This window comes from Oxyura jamaicensis, chromosome 10 (genome assembly GCF_011077185.1).
Source record: "Oxyura jamaicensis isolate SHBP4307 breed ruddy duck chromosome 10, BPBGC_Ojam_1.0, whole genome shotgun sequence".
NCBI lineage: Eukaryota > Metazoa > Chordata > Aves > Anseriformes > Anatidae > Oxyura > Oxyura jamaicensis.
Window position 1 is genome coordinate 12702402 of NC_048902.1, and position 18520 is coordinate 12720921.

General features: G+C 37.6%; 1 long non-coding RNA gene across 1 annotated transcript in view; it reads left to right on the forward strand.

Moving 5' to 3' along the window:
* Positions 1 to 16038, forward strand: part of LOC118172094 — a 62558-nt gene extending 46520 nt beyond the window's left edge. The window contains exons 9-12 of the long non-coding RNA XR_004753551.1: positions 9096 to 9350; positions 12111 to 13612; positions 15550 to 15755; positions 15891 to 16038. This is a non-coding gene — a long non-coding RNA (uncharacterized LOC118172094). The remainder of the gene's footprint in view (positions 1 to 9095; positions 9351 to 12110; positions 13613 to 15549; positions 15756 to 15890) is intronic.
* The last annotated feature ends 2482 nt before the right edge of the window (positions 16039 to 18520 follow it).

Below are 18520 nucleotides of genomic sequence, written 5' to 3' on the forward strand. Positions count from 1 at the left end.
TCAGTAATATTTACAATCCTTAGTATACATGGGAACATAGAAATTTTGCAGAATGTAGATACTTGAAAGTATTTGAGGAGGAGTAGTGTTACAAGTTTTTTCTTCTTTGGCTGATTTGTTGGCAATCCTTTTTTTTATTATTATTTTTCCCCACAGCAAAGGGGGTGGCAAGAAAAAAAGTCACCAAAACAGACATCAAGAATCCTTAAGTCATTTGAGGTGTAGGGAAAGTATGTCAAAAATACTGCAATTGCATATATGACACTAAATTTTTTTTGTTTGTAATATCTCCCCCTATGCCTGGGGTGCCAAAGGAATTATATCACTTATCACTTTCTTTTTGTAGAGGAGTGAAGATGGATGGTGGGAAAGTGAGGACTCTTCTTGACTTCTCCTCTAATGCAAGATCCCTGCTTGTAGTGGAAATCAGCCAAAAGACAGCTCATATGCCAAGAAAGCCCAAGTTAAGAGATGAGTAGAAAATACCAGATGCTTAAATTTCTTGTGGATTTTCTAAAAGCTGCTAATGCTAGTTTCTTTCTTAATTAGCCAAATAAGGGATGGACTGTGTTTCACTATTTCATGTATAGATCTTTCTTCCATCATATAAGAATGTTAGACACTTCCAGGACACTGCTGTCCTGGAAGAGCTAGATCATGGTTTCTTAGTTAAATAACATTAATAGGAGATAATTGCTGTAAAGCAATTATCCTCACACTCAAACCAAACTCCTCTTCACCCTCCTCACACTCAGAACACAGTTACCCTGCCAGAATTTCCTCAAGGAAGGGATTCTTAAGACTCTTTTGTCTGGAAGATTATTTAAGCCTCTGTCCCAGGAAGAAATTACTGTCTATGGTTACATTTCCCCAACTAGATAAGGCTTACTTGAAGTTGAAGTGTCTCTTCTGTTCACCATTTAGTTTTCCTTTAGGCAACTAGGCTTTTCTCAAAATACCTCAATATTTTGTCTTTAACCTTAGGGGTATGGATGGGCAAATAAATTTGTCTCTCTTGGGCATGAAGTAACCTTTCTGTAAGGGATGTTTCTGATGGCTATCTGTAATGCTCTTCAGCTTTTCTGTGCCTCCTGAAACGTATAAATTAGTCAACTATCTGTGGAGGTTGTTTAAACATGCAGAATCATTGGAACATATGGAAGGGCATTAGAAGTAAAGAAAACCAGCAGAGTAAAAAAGCAAATGTTCTGGAGAGGAGTAGGTGGGAACAACAAAATCATCAATATTAGATGCTGTAAGACCATTTAAAGTATACTTGTTCTTGGTGTCACTTGTTTTGTTGCAAAATTTGGAAGCCTATGGTACTTGATTAGTCTACCCATTATATCTGATATGGCCTTTTCAGACAGTCTGAACACAAATAATTTCATAGTAGTTTTATTATTCCATTTGTTTCCAGACTTTGATAAATACCATTTATATTCTTCTGTTTGCCATTTACAGAAAAATGAAACACATTCAGAAAAGGTTTTGATTTAAAACAAATGGATATAAAGGAAATGGTCATATTCAGAATATAGTTTAATCATTATTTAATACTATTTTTTTCCAAAGGATGATGCATTAATTTTAATCCTACTTCAGAATGTGACACATTCAAAAAATTAGGGTTCATATCTGATTGAGAGTTATATTGTGTATTAATTGGTATACATTATAAAAGTGTTTCTTGCCAGGATATTTTTTTTTTTAACAACTCCAGTGTGGCTGAGCCAGTACAGGGTTTCTGTGAAAGGTAGAAAATAGTAATTTGAATAGAGCAACTAACTTTATTTCCATAATACATCTTGATGATACAAATTCTTGAACTTTGTGTGTTCATTGAAGAAACTTTATTTTGCAACTTCCTTTGTTCCCAAGCCTGGATAAAATTTATCATGTCTCTTTAAAACCTTAGAATATTGCAATGTAGTTTTTTTCACCTCAAAGACTATGATTTGTGATTTGTACATGAAAGGGTTTCATGTTTTCATGTTGTTTTTTGAAGATTTCACATTTCCCCAAATATTTTATACTACTTATCCTTGTCTCACAACTGTGAAGTGTAGTTATAAAAGGATGCCCTTTCCCATTTTCACAGATTCCTCATCACATATTGTATAAAATAAGAAGTGAAAATGGAAAAGAAATTAATTTGCAATTACTACTTTTCAAATAATCATAATTTGATTTGATTACATAACAAATATTAATAAAATATTTTTTTCTTAGTGAGAAATTACATTAATGGAACAGCTTTCCATGGTAAAAGAAACGAAGTGCTTAACTGTCCTTTCTGCTTATGGTAATGAGATGTCTAAAATACATAATTTTGACTGGTTCACTATTTATCTCTGTACTTATGCGCAAGTCTAGGACCTTGGCCTGTACCTGGCATATTATGAACTTTGTTTTGTGATATATGTATAATTCTCACTCTTCTTAGAAGTTGTAAATTAACTGCATCTAATTTCAGTGACATAATGACTGAAAGTATTTTTGAAGAACACGCAAGATTTCTAAATGCAAATTCTCATTAAAAGCTTCAGAGTTTCAAATTTACATAATTTTAATGTACTCTTATAGTTGTTTTTCAGTTAAAAAAATAAATTACAGAAAAGTCCCCCTAATTAAATGAGGTTTCTGTAATGTTGAAATTAATCAGCTCTTCGATAAGAGCCAAGCCTCAAATCCTCAAGCATAAAACAACAGCTAGTAATGACTATATAAATTGATTTCAGAAGGTTAAATGTGCACATTCAGGGTTTGGAGAACAAAGTCTTATGGTCTTATCCGAATGGATATCTGTGTGACTCACATTACTTTACATACCCTGTAATCATGAAAATTAAGGGCCTGGGTTTAGATGAGGTCATGAAGTTTGACTTTTGTTGAGAAGTTGTTTTTTTTCCTGATGAACTAGGTCCATGGAGGTCTGATGCTGAATAATTTTGTTTGTTGCTGGGACAGGAAGAGGGATTTAAAACCAAAGGCATTAAGTATTTTTGTAAGTGTAGACTTTTTGGTTGATGTTTGGGCACATTTAAAGGACGAAAATTAAGGTTGCTTGTTAGACCTAGATGGAAACCAAGGTCAGCTAGAGTAGCTGGCTCCACAGTGAGGTTATGGCTGAGGCTGGCATCAGCAATTTGACTAAGCTTCGAAGAACCCATCTGAAGAATGGGTGCCTGAGAAGGGCATGTGAATCCATGTTAATCAGGCCTGAAGTCTGACAGAGTTGAAGTAGATAGACTTTGCTTCAGTGTTTAGACAAAAGGTTGCTCCACTACAGGGATATGATACAGATTTGAGTAAGTACAAGAATTCTGATCAGAAGAGAAAACTTATAAGACCTAGATTTCAACCAGGGACAGGATAGAAATTCATTTGGGAGTAATCTTCTGTAGGCTTTCTTTGTGGGACTTTCCAAACTAAGGCTGCAATTAGTTATGGACTAAAAAGGGATCATGGACTATGACGATACTTAATATCTGTTTCAGATGATGTTCCCAGGATAAAATCAATGTTGTGCTGTTCAGACCTCAGAAAGTTAGAGCTGTGTAAGGGCATGTAGATCTCCCTGGTTTAAATCTGTTGCAGTGCCTGTGCTAAAACTGTTGCAGGTAGAATGAGGCAGAATTTGGATTGCAGCTGTTCACATTAAGATGGATTGAGTATATATCCTTGGCTTAGATTTCTGTTTAGGTTGTGTCTATGTTCTTTTGTCAGGGCAAAGTTTCCAGGGACTGGCCAAGCTTTTCATACCCAGGCTTACGTCTGGATTTTTGCTTGTGTTGCTTGGCTTAAGACCCACAGCCAGTGACAAGCAAGGGTGTGGAATGGCCAATTATCAAAAAATCTAAGCTGGGAAGGGACAGGAGGTATACTGACAGCATGTAGTGAACAGTAATAAGAACAGCTGAATGACAGCCAAACCTGGATAAGAAAGCATGTTTGACAATCAGTGTAATCAACAGGAAATGTCTATTTGCAGAAGACAGAAATGCAATGTTTTCAAAAGGTCTTTAAATAATAGTAATAAAAAAAATATATATCACAAAAAAAAAGGGGGGGTGGGGGGGGAAAGAAAAGAAGTGCAGTGCTGATGATTTGAAACATGTGCTTATGCAGCATATAATAACCAAAAGCTGTGAAGAACTACATGAGCACAGGGATGAGAAAAACACCTCAAAAAGGAAGAAATGTTTCATTTAAATCTCACATCCTTTTTCATGAAGTTTTGAAAAATACCTTGGGGATTTGAATTTTTGAAAGGTGCAGCTTTCTGTCGTGCCCATGTGCACTTGAAATACTCCGAGTATCTTGCCCTTGGATTGAGACGCCACAGCTTCAGCTATGATGCTGCAGTCTCTGCAGCCATCTCGCGGGGAGTCTGTGCATGTCTACTGAGGCAGGGCCGGCAGGGACTCATGCAGTAAGCAGCGTGGAGCCTTGCTGGTAACATCCATTGAAGCTTCACTTCCGTGCCTCTGTGAATTTTTACTGGGTCAGAGTGAATAGAGTCGTATGGCATATGTCAGTGTGTAGTGTCTGTAGGAAGTGGTAGACAAATTTCTCCTTTACTTTTAAATCTTCCCCCTTTTCTCCCCCCTAAATCACTACAGACTTACTAGCAGGGCTGAGGAAGGCTTTAGGTTTTTTTCCACCCCTCTGTGGTTACCTGATCTTAGTATGCAAAACCCTACTGAGCTCGCAGGCTTTCTCCAGCCCCTGGGAGCTTGCTTGTGAGGTACATTTAATGTCCTGCTAAATCTGCTGAACCCGAGCTGCCTGTCCAGAGAAAAGCTGCATTACTGCCCAGCTCCTGGGGCTGCATGCTGCTGCCAGGCACCAACCCAGCATGAGGGCCTGGCTCTGCCTCCCGAGCTGCCACAGGCTGACAGGAGGGTGAATGCAGAGTTTGGTGTGCTGGCTGCAGAGCTGAAGGCCACTGTCATGATGAAGCTTTAGCTTCATAAGAAATTCCATCTATTGGGTTGTGGCACAGCAGTTGTCAGAGTCGCTGCTGACTTCCCAAAGGAGTTTTGGAAGGATTAGCTGTTTGACAGCACTACAGACAGGCTGAAAGGCTGAACAGGCCATGTCTGTTTTATCCTTCCGTCAACTAGATGCCTTCTATTTTCCCACTCTCTCTGATTATACCCTTACTGTTCTTATCCTGCCAACTCAACCAGTTGAATTTGACTTGGGGAAGGCATTTCCTTTCTTTTCATAACTGCTTTACTGTCCTCCCCTCTTGGCACTTTGCTCTGCAAACCAGCAAAACAAAGGATGCTCACTTCAGTAGAAATAGCATTCATTTCCCTGAGGGTTTTGTGGATTCAGCTCATAGGAAGGCAGAGACCAAGCAAGTTTCCTTTGGAAACAGATTTGTTCTGACTGACAGTATCAAATCATGAAGGTACAGGCCATTCAGTTCATGAATTCCCCTCTAAGAACTATTGTATATTGTATCATTTTTCTTTTAATTCCTTAGTGGAACTTGCTCAAGCTTTCTAGCAAGCCATCCTACTACTATTCTCCCCTCCTGACTTGTGTTGGCCATGTTTAACCATCCAATTTTTGATAGGAGGATTTCAGCCCTCAGGGATGTCTCCTAGTAACCTTATTTCCTTGTATAGTGGGCAGCGTGGAAATGGCATCTTGGTGATGGCTCATGTCCTTGTTCTAAATTTATTTCTGGTTTATCATGGAGAAATTTATGCACTGGAAATCAAGACTACCTGTGCACCATTTTGGGAGGCCATGGCAAAAGGCTGCCACAAGAATCTCATGACCAGATCTTTGTGGAGAACTGAGCAGCTGGAGAGGCTGTGGCCTTCGCTTACTCCCCAGGTTCCTCCTGGCTTTGGTCTACTGTTGAGGGTAGCTCTGTTGGATATACTTGATAAAGATGTACATAGAGGATTAACACAAAAGAAATTCACTTGCTGTTTGATCAGGAATTTGCAGTTTATTGTAGCAATTATTTAAATGCTCACTGATAATTACTCCCAACAGAAAATCTCACAATGAAAAGAATTAAACAGCCAAGCCATCCACATTTTGTGTTTTGTTTGTTTGTTTGTTTGCGGTTTTTGTTTGTTTGTTTTAAAAAATAACCAAAACAAAACAAAACAAAAAAAAAACACTAAATTTATTAAGCAGTTGTCAACTGGGTCTGAAATGTGGGATGAGACTTGAGAGCTGAATCAAAGTGCAATTACCAAGAATGTAATCAATATTGACATGTTTATCTGGGTTTGGACAAATGTTTATTACTAAGAGAAAATCCTTAGGCATCACCATGATATCTCTGTAACTTCTGTTCCTAGCAATCTCTTAAGATTGTCCTAATTAATAATTCATCTTCATATTTGCTGAAATGGTTCATGATCAGTGAAACTCATTGTTGTAATTGAGCTTTTAGATTTTCTGAGATCTGAACTTTGTGGCACATTTAGAGATGACAAAGTGCTGTTTATTGTACTGGTCTCACAAAGGAATTACTTTTGGATTGGTTTGGATATATGGTAGGAGTGATGACATCCTGAATAACTGAGCTCTAGTTCTTCCTGTTAGTGCCTGGTAGACGATACATTGCTACATATCCCACTTTCATAAAATTGTATCTTGCAGATGCTATTCTTAATCCAGGGGACAAACACTTTAGGTATTGTTTTTTTGCCTTTTTTTTTTTTTTTTTTTTTTTTTTTTTTTTTTTCCCCAGAAACAGCCGTTTTTTCCTGCATTGGCCAGGGGGGAATATATTGCCAGTAATGGGTGCCTAAGAATTTTCATCTTCTGAAGCAGGGATTTGTGATCCAGTGACTTGAACCTTTATTTTTCAGGTGTTCTTGGCTCCTAATTGATATGTAGCAAATCAAATTAATATTAAATGTTCCAGGAAATGATTGCATCTCAAATAATGGAATCTTGTTTTGCTACATTCATCTCAGATTCCAGTTGTTTTGTCTCTGTGTATGTCTGTGGATTATTCTATTGGCTTATTTCCTTAGAGAAGTGTAGGTTCCTAATCTCATTGATCTGGTTTCTTCATATTAGGTCATGTTACAAATTCCAAGTCAGATTAAAACAAAATCTGATTAGTTTCTTGTTCTTAAACTGAACAGCTTAAATGTCTGGGCCTGGTACTTACAAATTTATATTAATAGAATTTGTCTACTTCAGGTGTGCAGGAGGAAAAGAACACTTGATATTGGATGCACCACCCCCTTTTCAAGGAGTTTTTCCAGTGTACGTAAACAGTGAATTAATCTGGAAAAAAAAAAAAAATCAGAAAAATCTTCTGGCAATCAATACATCAAGTGTTGTTCCCCATGTACATTTCATTTACCTTCCTCAAAAACTTCTTTGAACGTGACAAATAATGTGGTCTGCACTTCAGGTTTGTTTTATGTTCTGGCATTTCCAGTATTCATTATTCATCATTAAGAGAATAAATATTTATATGACAGACAACAGAGTCATGTCACACATTTCTAGGAAACTTGGCATATACACTAGTCATCTGATTCAGACACCTCTTTTAATTTCAAAAATTTCATTTATTATGAGAACTTCACCTTTTCACAGAGGATGCTGCTTTTGTAAATGGATGAGTTTGCTCTAGGTAAGAGGGTGTGGGATTAGACTTTGAAGAAAACTGTTGCGTTCCTACCTTTTCTGCTGCTCCAAACTGGGAAATTAGTAAATGGTGATAATATTCTCAAGGTCTTTATGGCTTGAATCCTTGGTGTCCCACTAGAGCATTTTAAAGGCCTTAGAACACACTGGAAAAAATAATAATAATTAAAAAAAAAAAAAAAAAAAACACTTCGATAAGATTTTGAATCAGCCTAAATGAAAGCCTAAATGTCCACTCACTTAGCTTTCTTGTCAATATGTCTTAACAACAATAATACTTATCTCTATAGCCATCTACAGATACTGAACATTTTAATAGGGCATTGAATATTTATGCTTCACTGAAGAAGTAGTGCTTAAAAAGCTTACTAAGGAGCTCAGCAGAAAGGATGAAGTAAAAACATGTTTCAAATGTTAAAAGTAAAGGAAAATACTTTAAACAAGAGAAAAAAAAAAAGAGAGAAAGTGATATTTCTAGATTTTCATATTAATTTTCTATGACTTTCTTATTCCTTGTCTTGCCTGAGCTTCCCAGTGCCATCTCTTGCTGTGCAGTTAAACTAGATGTAGAACTGGATTAGCTTATCAGCTAGAAATGACTTGTCACAAGTGTCCTACAGTTAACTTACAGGGGAAAAAAAAAAAAAAAGGGGGGGGGGGGGGGATAATATTGGTAAAGTTTGTATGAGTCAGATGATTATCTGAATGGACTGTACATCTAGAGTCTCCACTGTACCAATTACTAGTTCAGAGGCTGTAATTGTCATAGTGTTCTAGTCAAATGGCCAAGGAAAACATTTTTAAGTATTCCAAAAGAAATTGTGATAGCTAAAATAATCAGGTCAGAATACATCTTAATAAGCCATCCACCTGTTTTTTTGCTCAGCAGAAAACATCATCTTTTCAATCTGTTGTTTGCTTTCCCAAGGGCGAATCTAAATATTACTAGGGATAAAACACAATTACAAAAGGAAACCGTTGTCTCTGGTAACAAGCAATTTACAAGTAATCAACTTGACCACATGGTGGAGCTTTCTGCTCTCTCTGCAAGAAAAAACGCGCTGATTGCCAGAGTTCTCCAGCCGAGAAGGAGGTACCAAGTCCTGGAAGTTCCCCCTAGAAATGCCGTTCTTATATGGGGAATTATCCTTATATGTGTAACGAGAAGTGTGGATGGATGGTTTTCATCTCTGGAAACTGCATCTAATTGTGAAATTAATTACAAATTCAATCAGAGCAGCAAATTCCGGTTTATTTCCAGCATTATGGTTGTATTTAGCCTACTGTCACAGGCAGATGAAGGGATCCTTGGCCTATTTTTCATGCCTAGATGCATCAAATTCTGATATACACAGTTATGTTTACAAATAAAACAGCATATCATTTGCACCCTGTTTCTTCTTTGGGCTTCTGCCTATAAGAAGCTCATTATATACTTTTTCTTTCAGGCTCATTTCCTATAGCATTTGACTTGGACCACATTAAAGGGAAAGGCTCAGGACCAGCAGCAGATGCAGGAGCCTTACTTAATAAATTGCTAATCTGTCCTCATTAACAATGAAGTCCTTCCAGAGTGGATATTAAGACAGAGAGCTTTTGGCATTTGTGCAGACTTAAGGGAACATCTGTGTCTGTGATGGCAGAAGATTCATTGTGTGATAATGGAAATGAAGCCTCAAAGGAAAATCCTTTTGCTGATAAAAGTAAGACTTTTTTTTATATAAGAACTCTCACTGATTTTTTTTTTTTTTTCCCTACAGATTTTATTTTCGTTATATTTTCTTACCTATTGGTAGTCATGGCATCACCTTGGACCTGGGTGCACATTCTGAAGGAACTAATCAGATCATAGACTAGTACTTTCAGTGGGTATGTTCTCTGACTCTTTAATGTGCTTTAAATTAAAATGCAAATGTAAAGGTCTGTCTGTATGTACAAATTGCAGAGGCTGAATTAAATAACATCCTAGCGTAGAGTTGGTTCAGTTTAATTCTTTAGGTATTTAAACCAGTTACCTGATTTTAGTTACCAATTAAATCAATATTTGTTACAGCGAAGATGATTTAGAAGTATATAAGAGATGGCACTGATTTAACTAAACATGAAAAAAAAAATGCTTTAATTCCATCAATACAATTTCTGTGGTTAATTTTCTGCTTGGGTATATTTTAAAATTATGGAGACAACTGGGTATCTTAAAACCTTGAAATTAATTTTTTTTTTAAGTGTGAAAATTATTTTTTGTGAGTACAGGAGAACTGTATAATCACACAATAAGCAGGAAAAAAGAAAGGAGAGCAAAACATGAAGCTGATCAGTCTAATTTTGCTGTACAACAATAATGAAAAAATATTAACGGTAGGTTGTGATCCACAATCCTTTTACCAAGGCTTAAACTGCTTTGCCTGAGCTGAGCCTTAGGGTCTGCCAATATGCATCTTCACAACACATAACAAATCTTAGCTAAGCCCATACAAAGTTAATTTAGCTAAGCCCATACTGTCTATTTCTCAAAACATTCCACCTACTAAGCATATAAAAATACCACGAGACCAATGAACACAATAGACACACTGAAGAAAAACAGCATGTGTTTCATGCATGCTGGCAGGAAGAAAAAAATCATTACCACAGTATCTGAGAAAGTCTCTATGTTACTTGAATAATTTGATTTTCTTCTAACTTTTGGAGGCTCAAAACTGCACCTCCATAACCTGGTTGATAATAATTCAATAGCAGAGTACGGCTTAGGTATTTGCATCATGAAGGTCCTTGGATGAAAGGATTATTTGAAATGCAGCGATATTACAATTCTGTAATTATTTCCTTAGTGTTTTAAACTATATTTTGCTTTTTTGCATTGTTTTTATAATTGTTTTGTGTGGAGGATAGCACACACAAAAGCCCACCAAATCAAAACAAGCAAAAACCCAAGATCTTTACCCTGTTAATGTAGGTTAAGAAAGAATACCCCCTAGAAAATGTGATGGTGTTCCCCTCTAGAAACTAGGCTGTGAACATTTAATGCAAAGGCTGTGGGTCTGACTTATCCACTGAAGTGAAGGGCAAGAATGTGATTTTATTCATCATTGCAGTGTTCTTCTGTTCGGCTCAATAGCGTGAGTTCAGAATACTCTAAAGCTCTACAGCTGTGTCTTTTCCTTTTCAGAATAAAAAGCTATTATGAGAAAAATTGCATTGAAAAAGTGAGGGTGCTAATGGATTATTAAATGTCTGGGTTAACCTTACTAGAAATGTTTTCATTGGGATAACTCAATTTAATACAATATAATAGAATTTGCTAGTATATGTTAAAGTCCAAATAGATATGTGTAAAAGCAAAGAATGAAAGTCCCTTTGAGAAATCTGCTTGAATGCTGATTGTTTGAAATTGCCATAACCTTATAACTCTTTGTTCATGTGATGAGATAATGATATAATTCCAAAGTAAGTGGCTTAGTGATCTATGTTGCATTCAGATTCCTTCTACCAAGTGACATTTATTGAAAGCTGACAGTTCAACTGTGTTCCATGCCTTGTGCTATCTATCTCCTTGGAACTGTTGGACACTGTAATTACATTTTGCTTCATTTCCTGTATAATTTATGTGAAAATCCTTCCATGGTAGGAAAGTACAAAGTCCAGATAATGAGAACATGACAATGTATATGATTGAGGATGGTTGTTTAGATGGCAGCTAGAATTGCCCATGACTCAGGCACTTTCAAGGTCATCCAATACAATGGGAGCTCAGGCAACAAGGGCACTTCAGAAGCTGCATAAAAGAAAACATTTTGAAACTTTTAATAAACATCAATCTTAACATCATTATTGCTAAAAGCTGAGGTGTATCTTATGGGCAGAGTGAGAAGGAATGACAAATCTTACTGAATTACTGTGGCATTTAGCGCACTGTTTTTGTGTGAAGATACTAAGAATGGTTTTGTGCCAGTGTATAATGTTTTGAAATCTCCAAAGCTTTGGTATTTTGTTTTATTACACTTTCAAATTTTCCCCCTTGGTGGTTTCTTGATGGTGCTAGATGTATTTATATTTCTTATATATATATATTATGTATATATACACATATATATATAATAAATATAAACTTATTTATATTTATGTATATTAAATATATATTTTATATATATTTAATGTGCTTTTAAATGTCTAATGTGTTTTGTAATGTCAAATATGGTTTTTCCCTTAGAAAACTCTTCGAACTAGATTATTATGCTACCAGTTTCTCTCATCACCAGCCTGGTCTAAATTACATCTAGAGACAATCAGCTCGATTTGTTTTGCAGGCAAAGGATATTATATATCTTCATTATGCATGGTTGACTCTGATGGTTTGTGGATTTTGTCTAGGTAGAGCTTTTGAATCCTGGAGTAATATTGCAAACTCTGTATATGCTTGACTGTCTTTCATTGTATTTTTACTGTGTGCTTCATGTGCTAAGAAACAGAAATGGGCCACAAGACCACTACCAATGAGCAAGTTGGCAGCTGAAAACTGTATTTGATTTGCTCTGCCTCCTTGGTCTAAAGAAAGAAAGAAAGTTTGTGCTGGCTAAAGGAGTTTGGGACTGAATAAGGAAATGAGAAGACAACCTTAAGAGGTGAATTGGGTACATTTCCAAAGGAGGAAGGAAGGGACCAGCCAGAACTTTGAAGGTAATATTCAAAAAGAGACGCACAAACTGTGAAAGAACTACTGCAAGGGGATTCTGTGGGCCTTAAAAATTCTCGGGCAGTTACACCATTCTTTTGATGTAAATCCGTAAGACTATTTAAAGGGATGAGCCTACCCAACTCGATGTATGCTCCTTGGTTCGTTTCCTCCACCTCTCCTGCACTCGCAGTGTGTATTATGTTGCTGAATGGGAGTTGAATCAAAGAACTGAGCTGCTAAAACCTACTCTGGGAGGTGGGTTGGGATAGCCAGAAGTATTGTGAAGAGGTGCTGAATTCAGGTGATCATGTAACTGCAGGCTGGTGCACCTGGCTTTTCTGAGGAATATGTTGTTGGGAAATCCTGGAGAACAAGCTCGTGTCTTTGCAGACAATACTTTTAATAGCTGCGCTTGGAATTTTTCCTTGGACAAAAGATGATTATTTGCTGATGAGATGACTATAGTGTATCTGAAGTGTCTTCCTATGTCATACAATGCTAGAATTAATAACATTCCTTACTGCAGTAAATTAAGTAGATCTGGATTTTGTGTTCCCATTTTTCATGAGCTGTGATCTTAGGTCAGGAGGAAGTTCAGAGGCTTGTTTCTTGGGGCACGGAAGTCCTTGCCTTTGCTGGAAAAAATGCTGACTACCCTGTTTCAATTCTCCTTAGCTAAGAACTACACCCCATGCATTTCAAAGCATTGCAAAACCAAAGTTGTGTTTTTAGTGAGTATTAAAAATGGTGCAAAACTGTGCTCTAATGTTTGGAGGACAATGAAAACCAACTTGAACTGAAACAACCATTCTGCATTTCAAAACATTGACAGCTCTTCATGACCTCATCCTGAGCCAAAATGAGACTTTCTAATGGACAAATAAGTTCCCCACAGACTATTAGAAGCAATTGTGCAAAGGTTTTTTTCTCAGACAAAAAAAAAAGGGGGATTCTGATTACTTGGTTACTTTTTGCCATTGTGAAATCCCTTGATCTTCTTTTCCTCTTTTTTCTTCTAAAATGTGAAAATTCTCTCTCTCCCTCTTCCCTCTCTATTTTCTCTTTTAATGTTATAAAATCGTCTTCTGCATTTTCAATGACTCCTAGGTCTGGCTTGTAATGACTCACGTAAGCCTGGAAAATAATTTAGTTACAGTGCTTTCAGAAAGGTCTCTGGTGAAATGAATATGTCTGTAGGATGCACGTCATACTGCTGGATAGACAAAGCTGCACAAAACACAAATTCCGTTATAGAAGTAGTAGCTACAGCCTATGGCAATTGAAAAGTAAGTTTATATAGGTGTCCAGTTACTTTCTTGCTACCTGAAAGTAGAAAGCTGCAAGTTAGAGGGCAGTGTCACGCATATCAGGGCAGCACTGCAGGCCTTGTGCTTTGGTTGCATTAGCTGTAAAAGCTGGTGGGACGTGGTCTGCCCCACTATGGGTGCTTGGCTCTGCTTGTGGCTCCCTTTGTCTTTTGCCACTGTCTTAGCATTAGGCTTTAAAATGCTCGTGTAAGCATTACCCTGATTTTGCTCTTGACGGTTTTCTGAATTTGATATATTCTGTTGTGGTTTGTACTGTCACAGAAATGTATATTTTAATAGTCATGGTAATCATCTGATGAATAAAAATAGACCTATTATTATGATGTAAGATCAGTTAACTACATAAGGAGCTTTTTAAATGAAAGATTTTTTATTTGGGATGTGAATTCACGAGAAAATTGAACTGCGGTGGGAGTATTCCCCTTGATCCAAGTCTGATAAATGTCAGTAAGAGTTATGAGCATGCAGAAATTGAAGAGAGAAACCTACTGTATGAAATTAAGCTGTCCAAACAAACTCATAGGGAGACGATGATTTAACAGAGTCCGGTAGATGAATTTTACTCTCAGTTCATGAAGAAAATGGCTTTGACAACATTACCCAGGAAATCCCATATCTGCTTTTTTATCCAGCTGTGCATCTCTGATATCTTTGAGGCCTGAACAGGTGAACTGAGATTATAATTTGAGAATGGAACATATTTCTTTGAAGTCCAACTGGCTGGTCTTCTGATCATAGTTCTTCTAGCTCTAAAAGTAAGTGTTCTCAAACTAAGAGGAGTTTGTGTTTTCACACAAACCTGAATGCTGAACAGCATCATTACCTATCACTGTTTTCTACAGAGTTGAATGTTTCTAGCACTACTGATAATTCGCTTTCTTAAAGGTGCAAAAGTTTCCTTCTTTAGTGTTTCCGAATATTTTTTTCCCCATCTGTTTTATATACTTAAGAATCTTGGAGGGATGGTATTTTTTTTTTCCAGACACCACCAAAAACATTGGTCTTTTCTGAACTTTCACCTTAGAATTGGGATGTCCCCTTCCCATGTAAGAATGTTTTGGAAAGGTCCTAGTTTAACTGCAATGCTGAAAGGAAGAGGAGATTTAAACTGAATCTCCACAGGACTGGACAAGCATGGGTAAGACAGCCTGCTGTTTGCTTCAGTTTTCTATGTGCAGAGTCCACTCACTTGTGTGTTTTTTTTCCCTAGCTAAGTATTTGAAAATGCAACATGGCCCTATGCATCAAATTTGAGACTTGCTTTTATGCACAGAGAGATGCCACTTATATGTTTTGCAGTAAAAGGTTAACATCCTGTTTTACATCCACTTAATGATAATTGAAATCAAATCTATAACCATTGTAGTATTCATTCACAGGAAAACAACCCCCGTACATTTCTGGATTCAATAGAGCGTATTGAAGCAGGCTGCTGTGTTGTTCTGGGTGCTAAACTGCTTGCTGAGTTCAACAGCCAACCCTGAACCCTGTTTGTGATCTGAGTGAACCCTAGAGTTCTTTAGAGAGGCTATTGTACGGGTCATGGGCAACAGAGAATGCCTCCAACTTCAGGGATAAGCTCCTGAAGCCAGGTTTCTGTTTTCTCTTAAAAAGCACTCTGCATCCTCCTGTCAGATGGGTTCTGAATTCATGAGTCTCTGGTTGCTCGTTGTGCTTTTAGTGTTTGGTAGTAACTTCAGATTGCATATGTGATGCCAGCACTGGCAGTATTAGAGCCATATAAATGTCAGGCTTAAATTGTCCCCTTGTTTTAATACTTTGGGCTTTCTTCTAGCAAAGGGAAAGGAAATTAATATATTCCCTGTTGATGTGTTAAGATATACAAGCTAATTAAATCTATGTAAATCATTAATGTTAGCATTTTAATGTCTTTGGTAGTGCTGTACCACCATCGCATGAAAGGACACCACTTCATCTGTGAAATGTAGCAATCCCTGGGAACTGCCATTGATGCGAAGTTTTACTCTCCAGTGTGGTTTCTTCAAATGAAAACTGGTGTATCTGGAAGCCCAGGGAGAGGTGGGAAGTAGGAGCTGTAATACAGAGGGAGAAGTGGATGCATTTTTCTCCTGTTGTTTTTGGAGGTCTTGATCATGTTCTTTGAGGGTTTGGGATGTTAGTGGTAAAACCTATTTTCCATGGGGAGGAAATTTTCCTTAGTAAGACCTCCTATCAGTAACATGAATTTAATGTTTCTACACGTTTGTCATGTTATTCAGAGCTCTTTCTCAGATTGTTCTCCTTCTGTAGGAGTTTGTGGTGCAGACAAACCACAACATGAAGAACTAAAGCTGGATGTCCTGGCCATTAGGACCAGCATAGCAACAAGGACAGCTTACTGTAAAGATACCACCAGGAGTCAAGGAAGTCCAGTTTTATCTAGGTTTCACCATCTTGATTAGCTTGAAGACTTCAGTTTTAGGGGGTGGGTTTTGGATTATTAAATGCGTAATAAGTTTCATGTGCACTGAGTTTCATAGGGCATGTTTTTACCTTGATAATGTGTTATGCAGAGATCTTCAGCATTAACCAACTGGCACTGGTCAATAAAAAATAAAGGCATGTTAACAGTCAATTAGCCCTGATGGAATGGGCTTGTTACCTGAACGCAAAGCTGCACTGCTCTTCTGGCCCAGAATAATCTCTCCATATGATATAGGGTGACACACAGCCATGTGGATACTAGGTTGCTGCATTGTTTAAATGATGCATATATGGAAAACATTTGAATTTGTTAAAGGAGAACAATGACTGAACATAGCTGGAATAAGGAGCAAGCTAATGGTTTTTAGTAGGCTGTCCTGAATAGAGAGGCATTTATTCTCCTGAGCAAAGTGGCAGAATGTGGTCCCCATTACTGTACCACTGGCCAAAATGCAAAGGCAAATACCTAACTACAACCCAGAAAATATATTTGAACTGACGTTTCATTGCTTTCAGATTATAAAATTGAAAGCATATCTTGCAGCAGGTCACAAAAGTGGTGATGTGGGTGTGTTTGCAGTACTGACTGAACATCAAAGCTTTAAAATGCTTTTCTGGCATCCAGAATAGTTCCTCTGTTTGTTTTTCCAGCTGGAAAGTGGTGATAAGTCTTTTAATGGAGACATGGTTCTGGGCTGAAACATGTTCCTTTTGGCTGCTTGCTTTCACTTGATGGATGGTCTGACGCACAAAGAGGATGTTAGGGTGCTGCTTCTGGCCTATGAACTTGAAGCCAAACAACAAAGCCATTCCAAGGCTGGGGAATCTGGTAAGGTGCAGGTAGCTTGATATGCCAGAGATCTATCAACCTTTATTTTACATAATTCACTATGAAAATAATAAAATACAGCACAGAAAAAGCAGGATTATTATGCTCCATCCTTCTTGGGAAGCTGAATACTGGAGTCTACACCCTTTAGTCTCCATCGCAGCTAAAGGACGTGTGTACAGAAGATGCTCAGAATATGGTTGGGACTAGTGAGTTGAATTCACAGAAAAATCTACAGAGTAAATAGAACATGGCTAAGTGGTTTCTACCATTGTTTTTTTTACTATGTTTAGAAACCATGCACATGTGACAAAAGGAGGAATTAAAGGGGTGGTGCAGAATACAGGTGCCTGCTTTCACTGAGCTCTGGGTGGGGCACTTCTGGGACTACCATGTGGCTCTTCCCATTTGTGCTAATGGAAGTCCCAGATTTCAGGGGAGGCTTCAAACAAGATGCACCTGGAGCTCTGGGCTTCACAAGCCTCATTATTTATGGTCTGAGAGATACTTGAATGGTAATGAGGCTTGTGACTTCTTAGTCCCTTAATTATTTAGCTAAATAAGTATAGTACAATGGACTGAACCATAGTAATGGAAAAGTAGGATTTCTCAGCTAGTGGCAGTATTTTTGATTAGCTCAGGGCAAAGGGGAAAAGCAGTCTGTGCGCCTCTCTACAGGAAATGTAGCAGAGAGAACTTAATGTTCTTTCTTGTCAGAGGCTGCAAATAAAAGTTAACTACAACAGACCATTGATTTATGCAACTGAAACCTTTGCCACATTGTGCACAGAGCTATTACAGAGAGAAATACCAAGTTAGGAACAAGTGAAAGCTCTCTGTAAACTCATCCCTTTCCTCCCAAGTTCTGAGCAACAAATTATGTCAATAGAAGGGTGCTTTTTCAGCCCATTTTGCTCTGTTTTAATTACGTGACCTAAAATACCTGTAACTTTAATAATGGAGAAAGGTCCTGGAAATTCACTTGATGACGTGGCAAGTTGCTGGTCCCAACTAAACTTGGAGCAGTCTATTCTGTCTTGGCAATCCAATACCAGTACCATGGAGATGTGGTGTTGGCGCTGACTATTGGAATCTTAGGAAGTTTATTCCCACAATGACCGTTAATGAAGTGCATTACTGTGAAATGAACAATACGTGATCATAATTTGGGAAATATCCACAAAATCATAAGGGTTGGAAAAGACCTTCAAGATCATCTGGTCCAACCATCACCCTACTACCCATGTCACCCACTAAACCACATCCCTCAGCACCATGTCCAACCTTTCCTTGAACACGCCCAGGAACAGTGACTTGATCACCTCCTTGGGTAACTCATCCCAATGTCTGACATGCAGAGTACCTCAAAATTTGTGATAAATCGCATGTTATTCCTGTGAAATGCAGAAATGCTCTGTATTTCAGGGTGGGAAGTGAGGCATAAAAATGCAAGAACTTGCCCTGGGACTTGAATAAAGTGAGAGAAAGTTAGTAGTTATTTAATACAAGTCCTTAAGCTCCCACCACCAATCCATTTGTTGACTTTTGTTAGGTATGCATTTAGTATCTAAGAAATTATTTTTGTAATAAAATTAG